Below are 24038 nucleotides of genomic sequence, written 5' to 3' on the forward strand. Positions count from 1 at the left end.
TAATATTCCTGTCTACCTACATCTACTTTCACTCAAGACCATATTCGCGAATTTATTATCACGATTTCGTAAAATACGAGCCATTTCTTTGTTCTGTGTTAAATGAATACGTGTTGGAGTATTTTCGTTCAGAACTGTGTATAGAATGGGGCTGTTTAAGACGTTTTTCGCGTGGATTTCGATATTTGGATATACGTACGACAGCGTTGAAATCGACCAGGGCACCTCCTTAATTAGAAAACAACTCCTGAGAGAGCTGAATTTATTCGGTTTAATACTTACAAACCGCATTGTTCTTTGTGTTCAAAGAGTCTGTCCGCTCTCGACGCGGATAATAATTCTCGTTGTCATTTTGCCAGTACAGAATTGTAGGCGGTAAATGTTTTGAAACGTCTAACAAGTAAATATTTTTCTCTTTTCTCCACTATGTCTGCAGACATGCAACTCGGAGTGGAAAAAAAGTGAAAAAATATTTCGTTCGTGAAAAGGTCAAAGTATTTCTGCACTCATTCGGTCGGTGTATTTTCGTATCCACGTACACGCTGTGCAGCGACGCACACGCGCTGTGCGATTATATTATGTTGTTTAAGATGGTCTTTAATTTCAATTGTAATCATAAGATCCAACGTCGATCATTTCGCTTTACCAGTAAAGTCAAAAAGCTAGTCCGATGCACGGACTGACAGGCATATGGGCGGATTGAAGATCGAACGAACGGCCGAAGCACAAAGTCCGCTCTTTGTCGCTACGTCCGTTCCTCTCTGACTCACGGTAAACAGCTTCGATGCTACACGTAGCAAGCATGCTCGCATATATGCGCTGTATAAGCTACCGTGGAACCTTCTACCGCACACGATTATATGTGCTCTCTCTCTGGCTGCATTAGTCAGACACAATCGGCGTGAATCACCTTTCGACATGGATGGAATGTGTCGACGCTGTATGTTCACGCGGTTCATGTGCGGCTACAATTCTTTCGGGTTTCGATTTACACGTCTGCACGTCTATGCGCATGCCTGTACCATTTGGGTGGTTGATTTTTAAACTTTTTTTATTTTTAAGGTGATACTCGAAAAATTGGTGACAATTGCTGAAAAAAAATTGCTGTAAAACCTGGAGGAGGTGGGAAAATATTTAGAGGTCGCTACCGATTATTGGAATATTTTTTATTTATTTTTATGCGTACACCTTACGGACTTGTATATATATATGTTGGTTATTTTTTTCGTATCGTGGTCCGATTAATCATTGTTCATAAAAATCAGTTCTGAAATAGAAATAGGGACATTAAGGTGATGCGATACTCCTATTTCGGTAACAAAAACTGTTATCCAAATTTCTCCGTGACGATTAATCTTGCGGATAAAAGGCGAGAACAGCCAACTGCGAAATTGTTAGGCGCAGTTTGCTGTTGATTAATTAGACCGTGATACAGAAGAAAAAAAAACTAATAAACACGATATAAGTGCGTAAGGTGTACGCGTAAATATAAATAAAAAAGATTACAATAATTGGTAGCGACCTCTAAATATTTTCCTACCTTGTCTATATTCTACGTCAATATTTATCCAGTATCGGTCGAAAATTGTTCGACTGGCAATTAAAAAAAAAAAAGTTAAAAAATGAAGCACCCTACTGTACCATATACCTCTGCTTCGTACCTGCGAATCACTACTTGACTTTCTGCTTTACTGTTAACGGCTACATCTCAAACATACAACGACTAACAACAAGACTGATTATGAGTCTGTTGTGAGTTAAGTTTTTAAAACGCCTCGGCTTGGAAGGAGACGTACCTGGAGGGACATGCCAATATGGAAAGAGACTCAAGAGACTATCACCACATCCGGGTGTCAAGCAGGGTTGTGAAAATTGCATTGTTTTATTCATGCATTATCCATTTCATTACTCATTAATTTTTCAATGATTAATGCGTTCCTTTTTCATTGTGCATTTTTTTGAAAATTTATATTGGGACGCTGCATCATTCATCACACAATCAATGAATAATTCAATTTCTCCTCATTATGCATTATTTTGATAGTTAAAATAGTGATAAAATGTGGTATAATTTAAATAATTTATGAATTATAATTATTAATATAGCGATTATTTGAAAATGATTCAACTACAAATACTCAGTACGATTTATTCGGGATTCTATTCAGTCGTTACTCTGACCTCCCCACACTTATATAAATGTTTTTGAAGGAAATATAGTGCATTGCCTAATAATAGGCAGAAAAAAATGAACTACATTTAATCATTGATGTTGTCTTTTGAAAGTTTCATTTTTCTTAATCCGTCAATACACTCAACTAATCCATGATATTTTATATATTGTACGTATAAATAAATCCAATCGGTTCATTAGCAAACCACATATAATTTTTCAAATAAAATAACAGGCACTTTCGCCGTGTGGCCACAAAAGGCGATTTCGTTTGGAAATTTATGGTACAAAAAAAACAGAGTAAAATAAAATGCATTTGCGGTAATAATGTATTTAGTAAATTATCTTGAAAAATAATACAAAAATTACATCTCCACCATTTACCCACATCCATGACTGCAGTCATAATTATTGCAATGAGAATCCATAAATGCATTGTTGCAATAATAATGGCCCATTAGTTTTGTAATAATTATTGCAATTTCAATCCATTACTCATTACCTTTGGTGATGATTAATGCAATCCGAATCCATTACTCGTTACTTTGGTAATGATTAATGTTATTTAAATCAATTACTTATTACTCTAGCAATGGTTAATGCAATTCGAAGAATTAATCGATACTCTGGTAATTACCAATTGTGTTATCATTCCTCGTCAATTATTCAAGTAGTTACAAATCCTAGTTTCTATGCATTACCCATTATTTTAGTAATGAATAATGCATTATTTTTCGAATAATATTTTCGCAACCCTGGTGTCTATCATTTTCGTAGATGTTTACGACACTGATGAATATCTGCAGAAGCGCGGCATAAGCGCGGATTATTTATCTCTTCGAAAGATTCTTACGATGCATCCTTTCTTCTTTCATTAAATTTTCTTACCCTACTCCTATACCATTTTCCTAATTTCCAATAGCAACTCGCTATTCGTTTGATACGATGACTTATTATTTGAGCTGCACACATGTCAGGCTAGGTAAAGTTATCCCATATCAAACTTCCTTTGTGCATTTAAAGCACGTGCAATCTTTAGCAAATTATATCATTCTCGCGTGTATATAACGTACTTGAAACCATAGATGAATATTCTTTGTTCGAACCGGGGTCTATAAATGCATGATGATGTACATTTAGTATCGGAGGCATGTTAGTCTGAGCATCGTATCTCAACCCCAATATACCTTTCCCGAGGAGAAACTAATGCGTCATTTCCACTTATATGTTCAATAACATCGCTACCGAGAACTTCGAGGAACGCGTCGGGCGACTGCGGCCGTCCTACACTTTCCTTTTTTATTAATCCAGCCCATCTGAAAAGGGTAAGCCTGCGTGGTCTCACCTTCCTTCCGTTCTACCCGTTATTTTTTTTTTTTTTTTCTGACCGCCAGATCGGAATTATTCATACGCATTCAAGTGGCACATTATAGTACACCTATACCACCTATACGCGTGTACGGTAACCGAGGCGTAACCGGAGGAGGTGAAGAAGGCAGAGTAGGAGGGAGGGAGGGAGGTGTTGTTCGGAATGAACCGCGCCTTGTTGCAATCGATTTTGGTGCGACATTGACGCGTAATGCCTACAATTTATACGCGGCAAATTTCCAAAATTGCATTCAAATCAGATATTTATATGCACGGTTTCAACACCGTTGAGTGATATCGAGTCCTGTATACGGATGCTGATTACCCGATCGAGTTACTTTCACAACCGTGGGGGGCAAGACAACATGCTCCAAAACAAACTGATTTTCTATGCTTGGAATTCGAACGGTTTCCGTTCTGTAGAATCTACGCACGCACGTATTATACGCGGTCGGTTCCTTTAACTCCCTCATCCGACATACCCAACGATACGTATACGGTTTTACGTCGATGCAGACGGGTACTTATGTATGTACCTACGTGCACCATTTGTACGCCGGTAAAACGAATGACTCATTGACAACGAACTTCCAAGGAAAAACATTATAATCGTTCAACGCCCTCATGCAGATTACTTTGAACGTTCCGCACAATGCATTGGTACTTGCGAGTTTACACGTGTGTAAGGTATACCTACGTATATGTACGCCGATACGAAATAGATAAAATTATCGCAAGTGACAAACATTGATAATTGCTGGAACCAGCTTATTGGTGCAGACGTGAAGAAGAAGCTTTTGCAACGGTCCAATTTACTCCGTATTCGAATTCCAGCGTTGCGGATCCAACTGTATGTCATACATTACTTTTTCCCACATGTTCATAGGTATGTGCTGGGTATATGAATAGGGTGTGCGAGTGAAATATATTAAGAAAAGAGGCATTAAGCTGCCGTAGGAATAGGGTGGCTGACAAAGACGCGGTTTGCCTTTGTCAGCGAGATCTCGAACGTGGAACGATTCCTGCATCGAGCTGTGCTGCACAGTGACTCACGCGTATATCTTCTATAGGTGTACGAGTGACTCAGAGCCTGAGATCGCCAGCTATGTCCTGAAAGACCGGGACCAGCTTGGCCTCCAGCTTTCACAACCTTCTCCCTGAAGATCCAGACAAGCTTGAATTTCTTCAGCTCGCACATCCGACTGTCGAAATAACGCGCGGTCAAACAGAAACCTCACTGCAAGCCTCCCCCTGCGACAGGATTCAAGATTTCCTGCGGCATGCTGTGTGCGTTATAAAAGATCGGAAAAATTAAAAAAGCCTATGGCAAATCAATGATATCGCGCTGGCGGCTCGTTCTTGTACCTTTCTGTTGCCGCGTTAAAACTGTTGTCCACGTTGTCCTTGCCAGATTTCAAGGTGAACCACTAGATACTTATTCAAGTTTAAATAAAAAAAACTTTTATTTCCACCTTTATAACTGGCAAGCACAGCTAACCGAAGTGACACCGAATCCTGCAGCTTCGCATTTTGTTGACAAGCCTTAAATTGACTCATAAGATCAGAATAAACTTTCCTAGAAAAAAAATTATAAGTCGTATTAAATACGGAGTACAGAATATTAACGCGTGGTACAGAGATCATTCAACGTGACCAGGAATTTGTAAGAAAAATCGATGTAGGTCAACAAACTTAAAGATTCACAATCAGCAATGAAAAATCTAAAAACACGTGGTTATTGGTTATTTTTACTGACCAATCACATACTTATGTACACTTTCTGGAAAAGTTAATTGAAAGAGAGAAAGTATCAAGAAAAACAAAGCTATTGTCAGCTCAACCACGAAGTTAAAAGAGAGAGATCACTTTTTGTAGTGACGTATGTATGTACATACATAATGTACAATCCAGACTGTCCCTATATATGTATTAATTACCCAAAGATGTCAGTTAACAAGTGAAATTCGATTAACAGACGCACAGGTCTCGTCAAGGGATGATCCTGCGGTGCATAAGTATAGCTCTTCCCATGACGTACATAGCTATACAGTTAGAAAAATTTAACCAAACATAACGTTCCAGCAGGTCCACTTTATATTTGTGCGTGAATATGACACAAATTCTTGTGATTTTACCATTTAAATTGTCACATCGAAATTTATTTTGTAGTTTTATGTTTTTTTTTTTTTCTTTTCACTTAGTAATACATTAAAAAATGGTTAAATCAAGTCAAAAATTTTAGTCGACCTACCGGAACATATTTCTTTTCTAAACGTGTAAACCGAAATCTCTTCGAGCTTTCCCAGTATGGTCAGAGAGTGTAGGAACATACCTGGGTATGCCCGGATAACCCCGATCTGGTCCGAGTCCCTGCAGAGGTTTGGGAAAAGGTCCCAAACTGCCTGGACCCTTTGGACCGCCGCTCGGCATCCCTACAATATACCTGGATTTAAAACCGACGCAGTGTGCAGACGTCTCGGGCCCGCCGGCTAATCTACCGACCGACGAACTTCTCAGACTATCTGCAGCCCGGGAGAGCACGGCATTCACACATTTACGCGCACGCACGTGTACGCAAACACGCATGTGTACGCACGTTTAACAGAGAACAAACACGTGAAATAATGACAAGTATTAATGTTACGGACGAACCGCCTCTTCCCTCGGGAGTTCGGTACTCGTTTATTCTACGCATACGTGCTGCATCGTAGGCACGTTTGTGTAGGTAAATACGTCTGCTTTAGTTAGTTATTCCAGGATAAAAACCGCAAGCCTTTATTCCAGACGATTGCGAGTGCGTATAGTGGTAACGTTTGAGTCCTTGAAGAAAACATATCATCTACAAGTCCTTGCGGGAAGTTTTTGCACTCACCAACTGGTAGTCATAGATCATCACCCGAAATTGATATATTTGGGCTGATATGTTATCTCATTTCATTCTCACATCCACCTCTGCAACTTACAAAGTTTCTTATGCCAAGTCCTTCGGTATAGGAAGATGAATCGACTCTCTCCTATAGATGCAATATTCATTGTGAGTGGACTGAAAGAAAATCTACGCGACTGCATTTTACCGATAAAAAAAACTAAGCTCATTGCAGTACAGATGGATTATGCATGTTGTGTAGAAAATGATATGCGACGAGGTCATAGCTGTAATTCGAATCAGACCAACAATCAAGTCGAGCATTCTGTTAAATCTTGAAAAATCGAAGAAATGAAATTTGGTACAAGTGCGTTGAATTATGATTGAATCGCTGGCATTTTAGGAAATCCCCCCCCAAAAAAGTAATAAAAATAACTGTCAAAGTTAACACTTCGTCCCTCGAATTATACCTTCATGTACAGGGAGGGTATCTCGAAACAAGCCTTTCGCACTCATAATCACTGCGATTAAGTACGTATTCAGAGTCGTCGCCAATAACTCCCCTGGTGAAAATTCCCACTACTACGAAGTTTTACGGAAATTGGAACATATCGTATTATTTCTTAAAAAATTGTAAGTATGCATATAGTTTTTCGTAAGGAACTGTTGATTTTCGTTAAAAATTGTAGTAGCTTGTAGTTTGACTAAAAAAAAAAAAAAAATACGAATTTTCCTGAAAATCGACAAGTTTTTACAAGAAACTGTGCATATTTAAAATTTTGTACGAATGCAATTTTTTGCAGAAAATTGTACAAAATGTCCCAATTTCCGTAAAGATTCGTTAAAAATCGTAGAAATCAATTTCACCAGGGTAGATAAGTCCAATTAAAAAATTCCTAAGGCGTAAACTGTAGCCGGCTGGGATCGTTTATTTTCAGTTGTAATTGGTGTGTAAGAATCGGTCTAAGCAACTAACGTCAATTTTCCCCAGGTCCTCGATCTTTCTTGATTTGAGCATTCGTTCGTCGCATGACTGCGACTCCGGCCATCGCCGCACCAGCCTCGTCTGGCTCGAGGTAGCCTTGCAACGTGGGCTTGGCGTGCAGCAACAAAGTGTCGGCTTGCTCGAATTGATCGGTCGGGCTCGGGTTCGTTCACACCCGTCACTAGGATGCACCCTCCACTCATCGACGGCAGGCAGCGACGGCGCGTTGCCCCGGTAACCAGACAGAAGGACAGCAGCAAGCAACGGCAGCGGCGGCGGCGGCGGCGGCGGAAACTGAACGGGTAGAACCGACACTGCACCGTCTGCCAATTTGCCGGGTGTGGGGGCGTCGGAGCGACGGTTGGGGAGGGGGAGGGGCGCGAGTGAGACGTAGTGAACGCGGCGAGGTCAGTTCTCCGCCACGCCCGTGGCCGACGTCGTCGTCGCCGTCGCGGCGCGCCGCATTGCACTTTCAGCGCCACCGCATGCGTAGAGTCGATCCTGCCCGTCAAGCGTGACGAAATCTAGATTTTCAAATCCATTGAACTTGATCTTACTGATTTTTGTGCAAGCTTATTTACAGATTCTACATGGTGTTCAGTGATCCTGGAAGTTCTTGAGGTCCTGGAAATTTTCTTGAATTCCGATTGTCCTTAAAAAATCCTGGTAATGTCCTTGAATTTTTCTTGTCTCCTGGAAATATTTTATTTTTAAGGTTTTGCTGCGAATGATATATCTATTTTTGTGCAGTTCCACTGGCAATGAGTAACTGTTTAAAAAAAAAAAGTTGATTCCCGCAACGAATCGAGTTTTTCATTTTTTTTTTTTTCTAACTGGTTGTAGTAGAAAGAACGTATATTACGTACAGTGCCCTCTGCCCTCTGCATTCGTGTATTCTTATTTTTCTTGAAGGTCCTTGAATAACGAGAGAATGTCTTGGAAATGTCATTGAATTTTTATACGGATTTTTTTACCGGACACCATGTATCTATGGAACGAATAAACTAATCGAACCATTTTTTTTATTTTTATCGTCTTTTGGCAGGTACACGGGGTTGAAGTTTGTCAAGAAAGAAAAGGAATCGGTAAACCGTTCTTTTTAAACGATCATATTTCATTAAGAATCAAACTCATGTAAAGGCTACAAATTGATTCTACATTTTGTACGCTTGGTTTATGGTTCCACGTCCTTGGAAGAATTCTTCACAGGAATGTTCATTATTATATTGTGCTGAATTTGTTGTGATATTTTAAAAAATCGGCCATTGCTAAATTTCAAGTCTTCTGCGTAATACGATCCAGGTACAACCCACCACCCATTGAGACACCTTTAATTTGTCCTAATGTTCTGGTAGTTCCGAACAAAGGTCCCGTTCCTACCTGAAGGTAAACATCCCCTCCGCGGCTTCTTTGTATTTGTTCTTCCGTGTCGTTAAAATACAATTCAGTATCGTTCTGTAACTTGTCGAAGCTACGTCCGGTCTGTGCAATGGTTTCAGAAAGTCTCAACGCCAAGTCGAGCTCTACATGATCTTTCTCACTTCTGTGCATGACGCGATGCGCCAAATCTCGTATTATCTGCACGTGAGGTATCAGGCAACCGTAAGTTTACTTTCTCCAAACTTGAGTTGCCAGCGCCATAGCACACGCTCGATATTAATGAAAAAACTTCCACATGTGTAGTAAAACTCTGGATAGCGATTAGAGGATAGTCCGAATTCTTCAAAGTCTCGAGATTTCTTTTGGTCTGAGTTTGAAATACGATTACGTTCTACCAACGTTGAACATATACGACATGATACTTCTAAATCATACTAGGTAATCCTAAACATTCTTTTCGTTCACTCGGACTTCTATTGAATGAGTTTTTTAAGTTGTTTAGTCAGAATATTGAGCGCGTCGTAGCGCTACCGAGTTAATTTCCGAGAAAAGTAATGTATACTTGAGACACCTTCTTTTCCGATCGCGTTTCGAGACAGCATGTTGTGCCAGCTCTGCGACGTCGAATATTATCCTTGCTTTCCGTTTTCTGCAGTACGCAAAGCAAACTTTTAGTAGATACCGATGTTTTTTGCTTCGAGATCACCGAGGCTCCGCCAATGGGTTTTCCCACTTTGCTAATCGCATTCATTTTGATTGGAGCCACGACAATGCGATGGTCCGGGGATACCCCGAAACGGTTCTTTTCTTCATCATACACTAGAAGCAAAAAGTATGCATTCAGTTCACAACTGAAGCAATTCAATAATCGTCGCTTTTTCCAGCATTTACTGGTAATATATTACACGTACCTTATAATTTATACGCATACCTACATGTATGCGTAGAGATTGGCAAAAAGTTGGGTATTTGCGAGCCACGTGTGTAATCTGGATTACAGGTGCACTTAATACTCTATAGCATTCGAAAGGATCAATGGAAGCTTGTTACCTGTAAATTGTCACAGAGCGACGAGCATAAGAGACCCACGCGATAAAAACTGGCGTACGTACATACAAGTATGTACGTATGAATGTATTTATGAACGCATGTACGTGTGTGGTACGTACATGTATCTACGGTTAATTTATCTGAATAAGTATAAGGCACGCATGCACATAGCGTCATCGACCATACGTCTTATTCTGACGTCTATCGATTATTGCCTGCATGCTTTCATACTCCACATCTTACACTGTCAAAATTAATTTTTCAGATATGTCTTTTTTAGGCGTGTAATATTTGTACGCAGAATAGAGAAAATATAAATCTCTATTCGATTGGAGACTGCTGAGGAGCACACGGAGGAACAGGATTGAGAGTTAACCGGACTACACAGAACCCTACGAAATTATACCTATACCTACATACGTACATACGCATGTCGGTAAAACACAGTTCTGCGTCAACGAGAATCGTTGAATCAACGCGACGGTTAACCGGCCGGTCGTGGCGACGTGCTAAGGATCCCACATAGATGTAATTTAACATACCTATAACTATGCACCGGTTGCGTACCCTCACAACCACACGGCCAATCTTGTACCATGGTGTACGTGTACATACATACGTACATAGATACATGCGTGGAAACATGCCGTGCTTGCATGCTTGTACGGACACCCAAGTTACGGTCCAACTAACGCAAGGTGGCGCTGATGGTCCTGCACGTGTGCAGATCACACGCACATGGCCTAACAATCCGCACGTATTGTGCGGGCATCTTTATACCTACGTTACGCTACATTCACAATTCCAGCGTACCCATGCAGAAACTCACACACGCGCACACGCAAGGTATAGAATCGCTCCGCTCTTGCAGAGCTCTGAAAAGTTGTTCGAATACATAAATGTAGCGCGAGGCAACGCGCAGCAGGGATCGAGGTCTCTTAGAGTCTTGGGACCATGGAGAGCGAGTACCGGCAAACGACCCTGGACCGTAGAGGAAATTCGAAGGACCAAAAGGGAAGAAGAAGTGCCGGAAGAAAGAGAAGAACGATGGCGAGAAAGGGGGGGGGGGGGGAGAACGATCTGGTCACAGGAATCGGGACGCTGCGGACCATGGAGACTAGAGTACAGGAGTCCAATCTCTGTATTGAAGATGTGTCCGCGAAATCATGAGAAATAAGGGTTCCGCTACAGCGGCGCTGTCGTCACTCTGGACCGATAGCTATATGTATATTAAATATAATAGTCTCCATGATGCCGCACATATTTACGTTTATTATAATTATTATAACTTTTGTCACTATATCACTGTATTACTATATTTATAGGATCAGAACGTCCGGAGCGACGCTGGTTATAAAACTGTGCACAATTAAATCTCGGAGTTTCGCGGACGCCTTTTCTGCCTCTCCGCCTTAGAGATTGGACCTCCCGTACTCTAGTCTCCATGCTGCGGACGATACTGTGCTATATGTATAATTACGTACAGATATGCATGCCTATGGGCTTTCTATTCTTTCGAATACACACATTATATGGTGGTTCGTTTTTACCTTTTTTTTAAAGTACCACTCGAAAAATTTGAACCAATTATTGGAATATTTTTTATTTATTTTCATGTGTACATCTTATGAACTTATATTGTCTATATTAGTTTATTTTTTTTGTGCCGTGGTCATATTAATCGTTCACCAATCAACAGCAAACTGCGCCTAACAATTCCACAATTGGCTGTTCTCGTCTTTCATCCGAAAGATTATTCGTCTCGGAGAAATTTGGGTAACAGTTTTTGTTACCGAAATAGGAGTATCGCATCACCTTATTGTCCCTATTTCCTTTTCAGTACTGATTTTTATGAACAATGATTAATCGGACCACGATTCAAAAGAAATAAACTAACACACATATATATATATATATATACATAAACATATAAGTCCGTAAGGTGTACTTGGTAGCGACCTCTAAATATTTTACTACCTTCTCCAGGCCTTACGACAATTTTTTTCCAGTATTTGCCACAAAGTTTGGCGTGGCACCTTAAAAAGAAATAACAGTCAGAAAATGAACCACCCTGTAACATATACCTGCACAGACCTATGTAGTTAAGTTGATAGGCATATTTATACGTATGTAATAATACATATTTATTCGGTCGCTGGTACAAACACATGAGGTTGCCTTCGAGCGACGCCACTTCAAAGAACGAAAATAATTCTTCGACTACACGTGTATGCATTACATGTACACATATATCTTCCCGGAGGACAAAGTTTCGCACGCGGAGAACCCAGACGATCTTCGCCGCTCCCGGATCAGCAGTTGTGCCTCTCTCAGTTCGCTCCCCATGGTCTGGTTATACCGGGAATACCGGGAATACCGGGAATACTTGCGACGCTGGCATACGCGATCCTTTCTTGCCGGTTGAACGCGCTCGAATTATAATACCTACACGCGTGACTTGACACATGCCCCTGAGTATCTATACCCTGGTCATCGATTTCACATAGTGCAACGGCCAAAGTTTCGATTCACCGTGTACACAGCCACTTCATTGTCATTACGTTACATGATAATGTAATAATCATTTATGACGGTCTTGTAGCCAGCTTTACTTTTTATTATTACTTTGGCTCACCTACGCGACGTTTGAGTGATAATTGATTGGCTACTGTAACATATTTATCAACGTAGGGTAAATAAATGCAGAATAACGAAAAATTGGTAAAAAAATGCAAATCGGGTTTACTCGGACAAGAATGGATATTTTAAAAATTTTTGCGACGGTCGTACCTACTATTTCAACCAAAACTGTTCATAAATTTTTTCCCCTCAAGATGACGTCGTAAAAGAGCGGTAAATACGAGCGTTAACATCTGACTATATGAACAGTAAAATCTGTGACTTCAGAGGAAAAGGGACCGATGTAGCTCAGGATCAACCAACATGGAAAGCCCGAAACAACTCAAGACGCAGGATACGTATGTCATACCTGCGTTGGGTGAGCTTTTTTGCGGATCGGTTAAACTCGAGAAAAACGTCGCAACAGGCGCGCGTGAAACATTGGCGACAGCTGATTGCTGGCACAAAGAACCGAGTACCGTGCATACCTACAGCAATAAATTTGCATACGTTGTACTGCGGTGCACGGTACGCGGGGTATAAAATCATAAAAATATTGATAAACATCCATTTCGACCTGCCCCCTTATATAGTACACATATACTACAGCTGCGGCAGAAAAGAATGACACGCTTGTGTGCAACAGAGTTGAGGAACCCCGCAACAGTCTAGACTTGGAAATGACAAAGTGTTGAAATCCTGTTGCGAACCCGACGTTGGCGGCTTATCTTCGAGTAACAATGATAATGAAAACTGCGGAATCTCGAGTGGCATGCAAACCGGGGTTACATAGGTATATCCAGCATGCATCCAACGTTTTCTGCTCGGTCAGTACGTGAATTCGCACTACGGAGGCCGGCTGCACGGATGCGCGTGTGCGTGAGTTGAACACGCGAGGTGGTACCACCACATCCGCCCATTTCCAACCATCCATTCGCCTCCGGTCTCCGTCCGTGCTTATATCCGTGAACTAAGCACAGGATGGTACAACCAACGCTCCGGCACACGAACCATGCACGCAGAGACCTGCAGGACGCCGTGCGTTAGTCCCCTCCCACCGATCTATCTTCATCCCGGTCTTTCTCGCAAGCCTCGCAAGCAGACGTGCGTCGCTCCTCGCCCGGCAGAACCTTGCGGGAGCGATCCAAGTACCAACTGTAGGGTATAGTCCGCGGACTGCGGAGGCACGTTAAGGCTTGCTCTGATGCTCTTAGTCGTCGACGGGACGAAACTCCTTCCCCTCCTGTATGTCCTTCGCGCCCATCGCTGTCGCCGTCTCAATTCGTCCGACGCGACGCTGGCAAGTCGCAACGGGCCATTCTTCGCCTCTCTCTTTCTCTTTCTCTTTCTCTTTCTCTCTCTCTTTCTCTCTCTCTCGCTCTCTCTCTCTGTGTCTCTCCTCATCGTCGTCAGACTCCCTTGGCAACGTTGGTGTTGGTGCAGTTATTGGTTACACGGCTATGCTATGTTCTTCGCGTATGTAGTTTACAAGTTGAAAAGCGCAAGACGAAGCGACGGCCAGGCTGCCGGCTTGAACGAGCTGAGCGCGTGAGCCGAGCCACCGGCAGGCAAGCTCGGCCCAGCGCTCGGGTGAAGGACCCGCCGCACCGCCCCAGACGCGGCCAGCTCACTCCAAGAACCGGCGTAATACGCTCTTTATACCTATGCCTGTGTGTACACCGTGAATGTATAGGTGTACATGCGCCGATAAGCGGATGGGGGGGAATGCCGTTGAGCAATAATTTCACTATCGTTGTCAGTTATTTTCAACTCCTGATCCAACCTCGCTCGCATGCGGGAATCGTAGCTGTGACTACTGCGGGAGAATCGAACCGGAGAAATATCTCCCTGCAGTATCAAACTAGTCTCAATTATTCACATTCATCCCAGCCCTGTATGTCAGTCTCAATTTATGAATCTAACTACAGTTGAGATTCACGAGAAAACACCGTGGCAATTGACATTCATGTATATTACGTACTCTTTTTCCTCTTTCATTTTATTCGAATTTAACTCCAACTGCCATTGTTTATACCTATACGTAAGTAAATACACACATGTGTACGCTTTATGTTATGAGGAATAAAATTTCGGGAGCATAATGGGACGACTATCGAAAGGTTTATTAATTATGTCGTTATTATATAAATATATGCGTCTAGACGAATACTATACGGATGATTTTCCTTCTCTTACTTTTACGGTTCCAGGAATACGCATGATTTGTGCATGCAGTATACGTGACACATATATTAATCACTCCAAGCGAACAATAAATGAAAAAATCATCCCAGCGCTGACGTATGAGCTATCAGGACAATGAATATGTGTTTGAATCCGTACACCGCGTCATACTTGAAATACTTAGTACGGTATATGTATACATAATTATGATTACATCTAACGATGTGCCCAGATATTGAGCATTGTTAGTCTCTGGCAGTTGGTAAAAAATATGGAATATAACGAAAATTTGTAATGTCTAACGGACGTAAAAAATCGATAGGCGGTAAAATTCATACGTCTTCTTCCCCCCGTGACACATGACTTCGCGTCCGACATAGAATTACGTAATCTGTACTTTAGTTCCGTGATTACATATTGTGTACTATGTATGTCATTTATGCATGTACGTACGTACGTACGTTTGTGTATATGTAGAAGGTAAGTAGACGTGTAATTGATGCCTGAACTCCCGAATCAAAAACGCGGTACAGTCCGCGTCATGGCTTCTTATAATAAAACGCGCCTTACAATTAGCGCTGTACGCGTGTCACGAACGAAAAAAGTCCAGGAGCCGACCGGGTTTAATCGAACTGGTCGAACAAGTGCGCGGTGGAGTTCGACTGATTGTCAGTCTTCCGCTTCTCTTCATTGCGACTGACCGAAGAGATGTGGCTACACGGTTTTGTTGTTGAATAAACGAAACGCTGACTACCCACGTATATGTGTACTTATATATGTACGTACAATCCGTCCGGTCAAGGCTGACGGAGGCCGCGAGCAGACTGCTCGAGCACTGAGTTTTTCTACACCTCTCGGCTATTTCTGCTACAGTAAAGAGGTTCATGCTTTACCATATTGATACACAATCTGTCTTCGCCAATTTTCATCGAGTAAATTCACTCGGGTCTTATTTTTCTTATCTCTCGCTAAGATTAGTGAAGAGGAAAAAAATCAACTTGAATCACGGCTTGTGAACACAGCTTATACGTGTAGTAAATCAGCCGGCTGTAGAGCGACAAATATCAATTCGAGTCTCTGGTATATATAATATATCCGTATCGTTCCCTTTCCTTTTTTTTTATACGGCTTACGGAAAAACAATTATACGCATTGAACGCATCATGCATGCAATTCAAATAATTCAAGATGATACATTTCTTCTACATTTCGTTTGACGGATACACATGTACTATGTACTTCATTGAGAACTTGTATCCTTAACCATCGCAAATAATAGATGCCGTTGCCACGCGATGCCTTGAAATACAGAGGCAGGTAGCGTGTCTCGTTGCGTACCGCATAATCAACCACGCGCGTGTCGTTTCGGCTTTTCGACATCGAGCAGGCTCGTTTAGTACGTGTAGATCATTCAAAAACGATTCTATTTTCCAAGAATTCGAAAGATAATTCATATAACGCATACACAATATACGGGTACATTACCTGTCTATTTACGTGTATTTAGTCATTTCCGCAGTTGACGACGTCGCTCACAATCGCTTCAATCATCTATGAAAGCATAGTTTGTGTGAGAATAATAATGAAAAATTATAAAATTAGCGTTTAACAACTGCATAACCGTGACTGAGCGGGTCTGGTGCGATTATAAAAATGCTGCGTGAAAAATGGCAAAATGATACTATGTTTTCAAAGCGTTGTCGAAATTGGTCAGCAACGGCGGAGCTTTTTAATTCGGCAGACGAGTTCAAGGTTCCAAATATTCTTTCTTCAACCCCCAGGTGCCATTGACTCAATCAAATGTAACTCGATCAGTTCCAAACACACCTACTTTGTGTCCGATCATTGTTTGATAATTTTTTTCTTCGAGATTATTTTGAAATGGGAGTAGAAGCGCAACTCTTCTCGTTAGTAGTAAATGGTTAGAGAGACGAGTGTTGAAAATTTTTGGAAATACCAATGAGCTGGGGGAAAATTTAGTCTCGCCGTTGCAACGCGACGATGGCGAATTCCGATTACATACCGTCTTTCCGGTGCGTCGCCTCGCGGAAGCTCGTTGGTCTTCGTGGAGGATCGGTCGGCCGTTGCGCGGTGATACGGTTAGTACCACGGTGGCGTAGACAGCGCCGTTTTGCGGCTGGTAGTTTGGCCAATCGGTCAGTTCGTCGCCGGCAGTCCGTGAGTTCGGCAGCTCTCCGGTCTGCCAAGTACGTTCCGCCTGTCCCTGGAAGAAAGCCGCATTAAAATCCGGTAGAAAGTGCGGTCGGTATGTTTTCGAAAAATTGGAACGCCGATAACGGTCGAGCTTTAAACCGAAATCCCACGAGTAATGATTGGTAGATATAAGATCAGTGTTGAATCATCTCCTACCCGAGGTGACGTGGTGAGGATGCGCCATTTTAACTCGCCCTTGAAAGAATTACTTACATTACTGCCGATCTAGAAGTTTGAGACCAATTTCTACACCCTAAACGACGAGGCTCAACGTACTGCCAATTCTGTATTCGCAACCGTCGCTCGACCAGGATGATCGTCGAAAGGAAATCTGCTTCGCCCACCGTTTCCGGCGAGACTGAATTCGACCGACTTCACTTCCTTCCTCGGTGGTCTGTTAATGATAACGAAATTGAGCATTTAAAAACATGTCAAATATATATATATACATATATCAAACCCAGTCGCCTGATCGCCGTGCGGAGGCACTAAAATCCCGGAGGCGAATCTCTGAGTGCATAAACGGGAAAATCGGCGATGACAAGTTCCAGGTGTACACGTGCAGGTAAAACTGAAACTACGCTGATCCTTCCTCCGAATTGTTTATCGTTAGTTCGAATTGCGAGAATCGAATCGATTCGGAAAGAACAGGCAAAAGTGGATGAAAATTGAGGATCTCCGATATCTCTTGCCCGGTTTGGGGGAAAAGAAATTTAGATACTCAAGGGGCGAAATTTGAACGTTCTGCGATATCTCGAGCGTTTACGCTGTCCCGAACACACCGTTTTTCGATTTATCCCTTAGGATGATGAAACTTTCGACGTTTTCATCGATACAACGAAGTCTAGCCAGATCGTGTAACGAACGTGTCTTCGCACAGCCCGGAGACCCGAAAGATTGCTGACGATGGTATGGTACGAGGTCGAAGTTGGGAACGTTGTCGTAACTAAACATTGGAAAGTAAAAAATCACTATTTTTAATACGAGTATGTTTTGTTTTACAACGGCTTACTGAATTTCAGCCAATTACAAAATGGCGAAACAACGGTTTTTCCTCAGCATGAATCGTTGCGATAACGTTACCAACTTCAATGCGACGATAAGATCGGTTTAAAAAACAATTACAGGGGTCACTGCGCAGATGTAGGGGTACGAATCTTCGTTTCCGTTTCCCCCATACGAAAACTTTCAATGTTTGGTTTTGGCAGCCCCTCCGAGATCCTGGGATAGGATGATGTTAGCCTCGCGGCAGGTGTCACGAGGTCCACGCCGTCGTTGCGTGTTACCATTGTTACGTGTGCGGCGCCGTTATAGCTACATCGAGTATGTTATACGTACGGTAGAGGACAGGCAACGATCTGGTCGGGTTACGTGCTAAGTAATTATAATTAGTCCGCTCTCCACTCACTCTACGGTCCGTCCGTTGGCGATAGTTCCCCGTTCGTTTGCCGGTGTGCACCAGCGTCTTGCTTGCCTCCGCCTCTCCTCGTTGTTGTCAGGTGAAAAATCGTCCGCGCGTTCTGCCGGTTGCCGGGTTGCGCCATTTTGTGGTGACCGACGAAGGGGGCAGGCAGAGACGATCATCGGCAGATGTTTTTCCGCATCGCCGACCATCTCAGCAGCCTCGCCTCGACTTTCCCACGTCCGATCTCCTCTAAGATCCTTCTCGATTTTTCCGGATCGCTCGAAAAATCCATTCGTCGTCGGTTAGAAATAGCGTGGAGTGGATCGAGTCTGAGCTACTCCGGTGTCTAAATCAATCGATGAATCACATTGAAGTTAGCAACCAGATTATCGTATCGATTTATGCTGAGGAAAAATCGTTATTTCGTCATTTTAGAATTGTCTGAAATTCAGCGAATCGCAATGGAAAAAAAACAACAATTATACATAGAAATCTTGGTTCCTTCAAAATCGTTATGTAAAATTCTGAAAATAGTGATTTTATTCCTTCCCAATGTTTCGTTACGGTAACGTTACTGACTTCAACCTCGTATCGATGATGTGAGAACAGCCATTAGTCACATCGATGGATAGAGTCTGGCGGCCGCTGTCCATACGTATGGTACGACTTTTACTTAACCCTAACTTTGCTGCTGCAGAGCTCAGGGAAACAATTCAATATCCCGATCGAGGGACAGAAACTGCTTAACTGTGTCCAATGCGCGCAGCCTCGTTCAATCACGTGACTAATCGCTGATCCGGACAATCTTTGTTCAAGTATGAGTACGAAAATCGAGCTCACATTAAAATACGACCATCATTATACTCATATAGGATAAATACACGTCTCATAGCTGGAAAAGAGAATTGTCATAAAGACAAGTTTCACTATTCCCTGATTATTCTTACGCACAGTCAGTCATAGCGTAGATGAAGGTAGAAAAGATGGTCTCAATATCATCAAAGAAATTATGTAAATATTTGTTTATTATATATTCAAATCCAGATGCAAGGAGTTATGCCGGTTGACCGTATTATACATAAGTTTGCTTATTACAGTAAAGTTAACGGTGCGTGTACGAGTAGCGATGTAAAAATAGAACTTTACCAACCCAGCGCCAATCAGGACCGTAAAATTGGATCGAGTACTCATATTGCCTAAATTTTTATAAATTTCCTCGTAACTATCGTTTCCGCGACTCTTCCACAATGTACCATAAATTCGATTGGTAGAAGCTGTAGAATAATATTACGTATGTATAAGTGTCCCTATTGGTTACTTAATAACATTTCTTGGTATTCGCACGCGTCATTATCCTGCACACCTACGTGTTACGTCAATAACATCCCGAAGTTTTCACCTTCGAATTACGTTGTTAACGGTCGAAAGCAGTAGTCGTCGTCGTCGCAAGGTGCCAAACCGAGGTATTTTTCAACGTTTTTTCAATCGCGTCTAGCCAGCCGAGTGGGCGGAGAGGTGGGTAAAGAAGCCGGTGGTAAGGCTTTCGACCTAGGCGACTGGCGGCGATTTCGCGACTGGTACACATAGTACATACACGGGCACGGCGAGAGTTGCTGGCTACGTGTGCCAGCCGCGCGTGCGTATCTCCTCTCTCTCTCTCTCTCTCTCTATCTCTTTCTCTGTCCCTCTATCCCTCTTTCTTTCGCTCCCTTTCTCGCCGTTATAGCTGCACGTAGGAGGAATGAGTACATCACTCGAAGAATATTGTATACGTATATACATACGTATCTATATAACATATTTTCATTACGAAACTCGTACATAAGTTCCAACGTATACGCAGATTATAAGCTCTAAAGCGAATTTATTTATCAATGATTTTATATGGAAACCGAAAATTATTCCGCGAGTTACTTTCATACTCCAAACAATAAAACGAAATACGTATAATTCGAGAACAATTCAAAGCAATCCAAGTACGCGATTCTGGGTGCAGATCCGGTTTACCGCGGGTTTTTCAAAAGAAATCGGTGACTAATTCACTCCTTCCATCCGTTATCCGATTATTCGCGATCGCGAGGCGGTGACTAGACGGCGTTTCCCGTGGGAAGAGGTGGCGTCGTGATTCGTGCGAAATCAAACGACGGTCATCATCGTCACGAGCAAAGCCTGAAAGCCTGAAAGCCTGAAAAGCAGGCAGGCGAACCGCGCGCGCACACGGACAGGCGTAATTCTAAAACTCGCCGCCCTGCCCCGCCTGCGCAGGCACCCACCCACCCGCACACACACACGCATAAACACACGCGATGTCAGTGGCGTATTCTCGCGGCGACAATTTCTACGGGTCAGGCAGGGTGTGTCTCACCGAGTCGAGTCGCTCGCTTAGCGCGTATGTAACATGTATAATGTACTGGTACTCGGTACATCGGAGAGATAAACTACAACTCCCCGAACGGACCGAGGTACGTACCGACTTTCTGCGAAAGCAATCATGCCGCCGACCCACGCGGCCACGGGGCTGCACAGCGATCGCGATATGGGTGTACTCGCGTTATAAATGCAAACCGTACACCCATATTACAGACGTTGAAGACGTGAAGCAAACCCTGCATGCCCACTCGACGAGAGAGTCACGTAATTGATAAATTTTTATTTCCACGGTAAAACCGAGATCCCTCGTGAGAGGCTGAACGTTAGTAACGTTAACGTAACGAAGTATCAGGAAAATATCATTATTGCGTTAATTTGGAATGGTTTCGAAGGAGTTTGCTTTTCAAAGTAAGACTATATTTTGTTTATCATGGTTTTAACTGAATTTCGGACATTGCTAAAGGTGCGAAGTAACGAATTTTCCTAAACATGCCTAATAGCAACAGTAACCTTACTAACTTCATCGTTACGATCCCTTAGACAAAACCTCAGGCACGGTTACTTTCGTCGCTGTCTCATTATTACTCGAAATCAAATGCCCGCCTTGAATGGCGTGTTTCAATGACCGACACGTACGTCCTCTCGTCTGTCCCTCGTTATATGACGATTCGAATTCGAGCTAATCGCGTGGCTCATGTTTACAAGTTTTCAGGGTTTCTACACGCATACGTATCCGCGCATCAGTGTACACATACGAAGTACAAAGTATACGTACAATTATTCCAATACTTCGGAAACTACGTTAACCAAGCTCGCTGTCGACGTTCGTTCTTTCGTTCGTTCGTTTTATCGTCGGCGTTTCGTCACAGTCAGTCTTTGCTTCTCGGCAATTTTTCACCAACTTTCTTTCCTTTTCATTTCTCGCAATTTCTTACTTCTTGCTTTTTATGTTTAAAAAAATCCCCGCCCTCCCCCCCTCAATCGGGTGTGCCACACGGCATGCTGTCTCTCTGCCTGTTGCTAGGCGCTCCCCGCTCGTTCCCCCGCCCCCTCCCCCTGCCCCTTCTTGCCTCGCAGGCAGGCGGCGGCTGCACACGCCGGCGAAGGCGGCAGCCTGCTTCCTCCACGAGTCGCCGGTTCTCCCCGGTTGTGCCCCTCCCGCCCCTCCTTCACCTCCCGCAACCGTACGACGACCACTCTCTATCTCTTGGCTCGTCCATTTCATCGTGCTGTACATGCTATATATATATATGTGCGTGTGTGTGTGTGTGTGTGTGTGTGTGTGTGTGTGTGTGTGTGTGTGTGTGTGTGTGTGTGTGTGTGTGTGTGTGTGTGTGTGTATTATAGGGGTGGAGGGGGGGGGGGGGCGTACTATACCTATAACGACCATTAATGCAACACCCGGGATTGCCGGGATTTGAGCCAGCGCGTTCACTTATACATGCCTGCCTAACTTATTGTTAAGATTTACACCAATTCAGTTCATACAGGTACACGGCTTATCACACATTTTGCGGTATGTATTATCACGCCTCAATTTATTTAACAGTGGGAGGGTAAATTATTGAACCCAGCAGGTGCATCTTGAACTGGTACATTTGTGTTATTATATGATCGCATACTGCAGTGGCCGTCTGCGGAGATTATTTTTCTTTAATGCGCAGTTTTAACATATTCCATTCATGCGGGGAAAATTATTTATAAGTTTCCTGATGTCGTTTCTGCACTGGCCTATGATAGTTTCACCCACTGCTCCGTCGGTCAATTAAATGTTACTTCGTTACTGTTACGAATACATTCTAACTCTTCTGAGACGTAAGACTGCGTGAATGAAATTTCGGTGGATCGAGGTTGATCGAAAATTATAGTGAGAAAATCTTGCACCTTTACCAACGGTTACAGATGTGGGTATTTGAGGAAAGAAAATCAATATTTCTTTTCTTTCATTCGAACATATTTTCATTCCGTACTTTTTCCTGCTTTTCGTTTATTTTTAAGATTCTCATTGCTGCTTCCGCTTCCGTTGTAGGGTACCACGTAACGATCATGTGAACAATATGTATATGTGGTGGATCTTGAGTAATTCTCGAAGTAATTACTGTAGCAATGAGTAATTATTATTTTTATTATACCCTCACATGAGTGACAGAGAGAATTAACAGACGAGTGATTATACATTTTTGTACTTTTTACCGCGCAGTGCAATTTAAGAAAATGTGAATCGACGCCGCGCTGACTTTGCACGTACCTACAGTCTATTGAAAAAGGTTCTGATACACTAAAAAGAAAAAGATGAAAGAGAGGTTCGGAATTTACAATTTAAGATATTTGAATTGAGTTCGATTGAATCGAAAATTTCAACTAAATAATGATATCTAGAATTATTTTTTTTTATTCCAAATCGATTATATCTGTCGATCAAATTCTGACCCCGACGGCACGTTTTGTTCATGTAGATTTATCGCTTCGGATTTTAATCAAAAAACTATTACAAGTGAAAGATATTAACGTTACGTGCTCTATTGATAAGATTCACGAATGTCATCGTAAATCTATCTTCTCTAAAAAATTTGTACCAAGAACTCATTTATAAAAAACCGAATGAACTTTATTTAATTGGTATTTGATGGTTGAGAGTATATATAGCTTTGGCGCATTAAATTAGTTCTTCATAAATGTGCAAATTACTCCATATTCATTAGCAATAATTGCTTTATTCTTGATCAACTGCTGTCTACGACTTTACGTTGCTATTCGGTATAATTATTTCTTGGCTGTATGTACTTTTTAAGCTGACTGTACGACAGGATATATCCCTTGTAATTACATACCGAAACTTTCTTATAGGCAATTATGCCAACTTCCGCTGTACCCGCTTCTTTTCAATATACCTCATGCAGTCTCAAACTATCGTCTGACGATCTTTCCAAGGTTTTTTCGTTTATATATGTATAATACAATCCTTTTTAATCTACGTAGAATCTGCGTCAAACTTCGTACAAAACTATTATAAATGACACCAATGCTCGTCGAATACTAATTTCTCTCCATATTTATTTAAAAATTTTACCTTTTTTCCGCTTGTCAGACTCTCCACGATATATATCTGCGATAACCATCGAAATTTCATCGCTTCTAATCGACAGTCACGTAGCAAGCGGGTAAAACCGACCTCTTGTACAGAGAATCGCACGTCTCTTTTCCTCTTCCGCAAGAGAACAAAGAGCAACCATGATTATAGCTCCTCTAACAGTGAGTGAACCGATCGAACGGAAAAAAAACATGCAGTCACTGATGTCGTCGGAATTTTTGGAATAATTTTTTTTCTTCCTTTCGTCGTATAATCATGATTTTACATTGAACACTCGGGGGAAGTCCGGGAGCGTTAAAACTCAACGTCAGAAGTAAAAATAAAAATGATTAA

The sequence above is a fragment of the Neodiprion lecontei genome, chromosome 3 (genome assembly GCF_021901455.1).
Source record: "Neodiprion lecontei isolate iyNeoLeco1 chromosome 3, iyNeoLeco1.1, whole genome shotgun sequence".
Classification (NCBI taxonomy): Eukaryota; Metazoa; Arthropoda; class Insecta; order Hymenoptera; family Diprionidae; genus Neodiprion; species Neodiprion lecontei.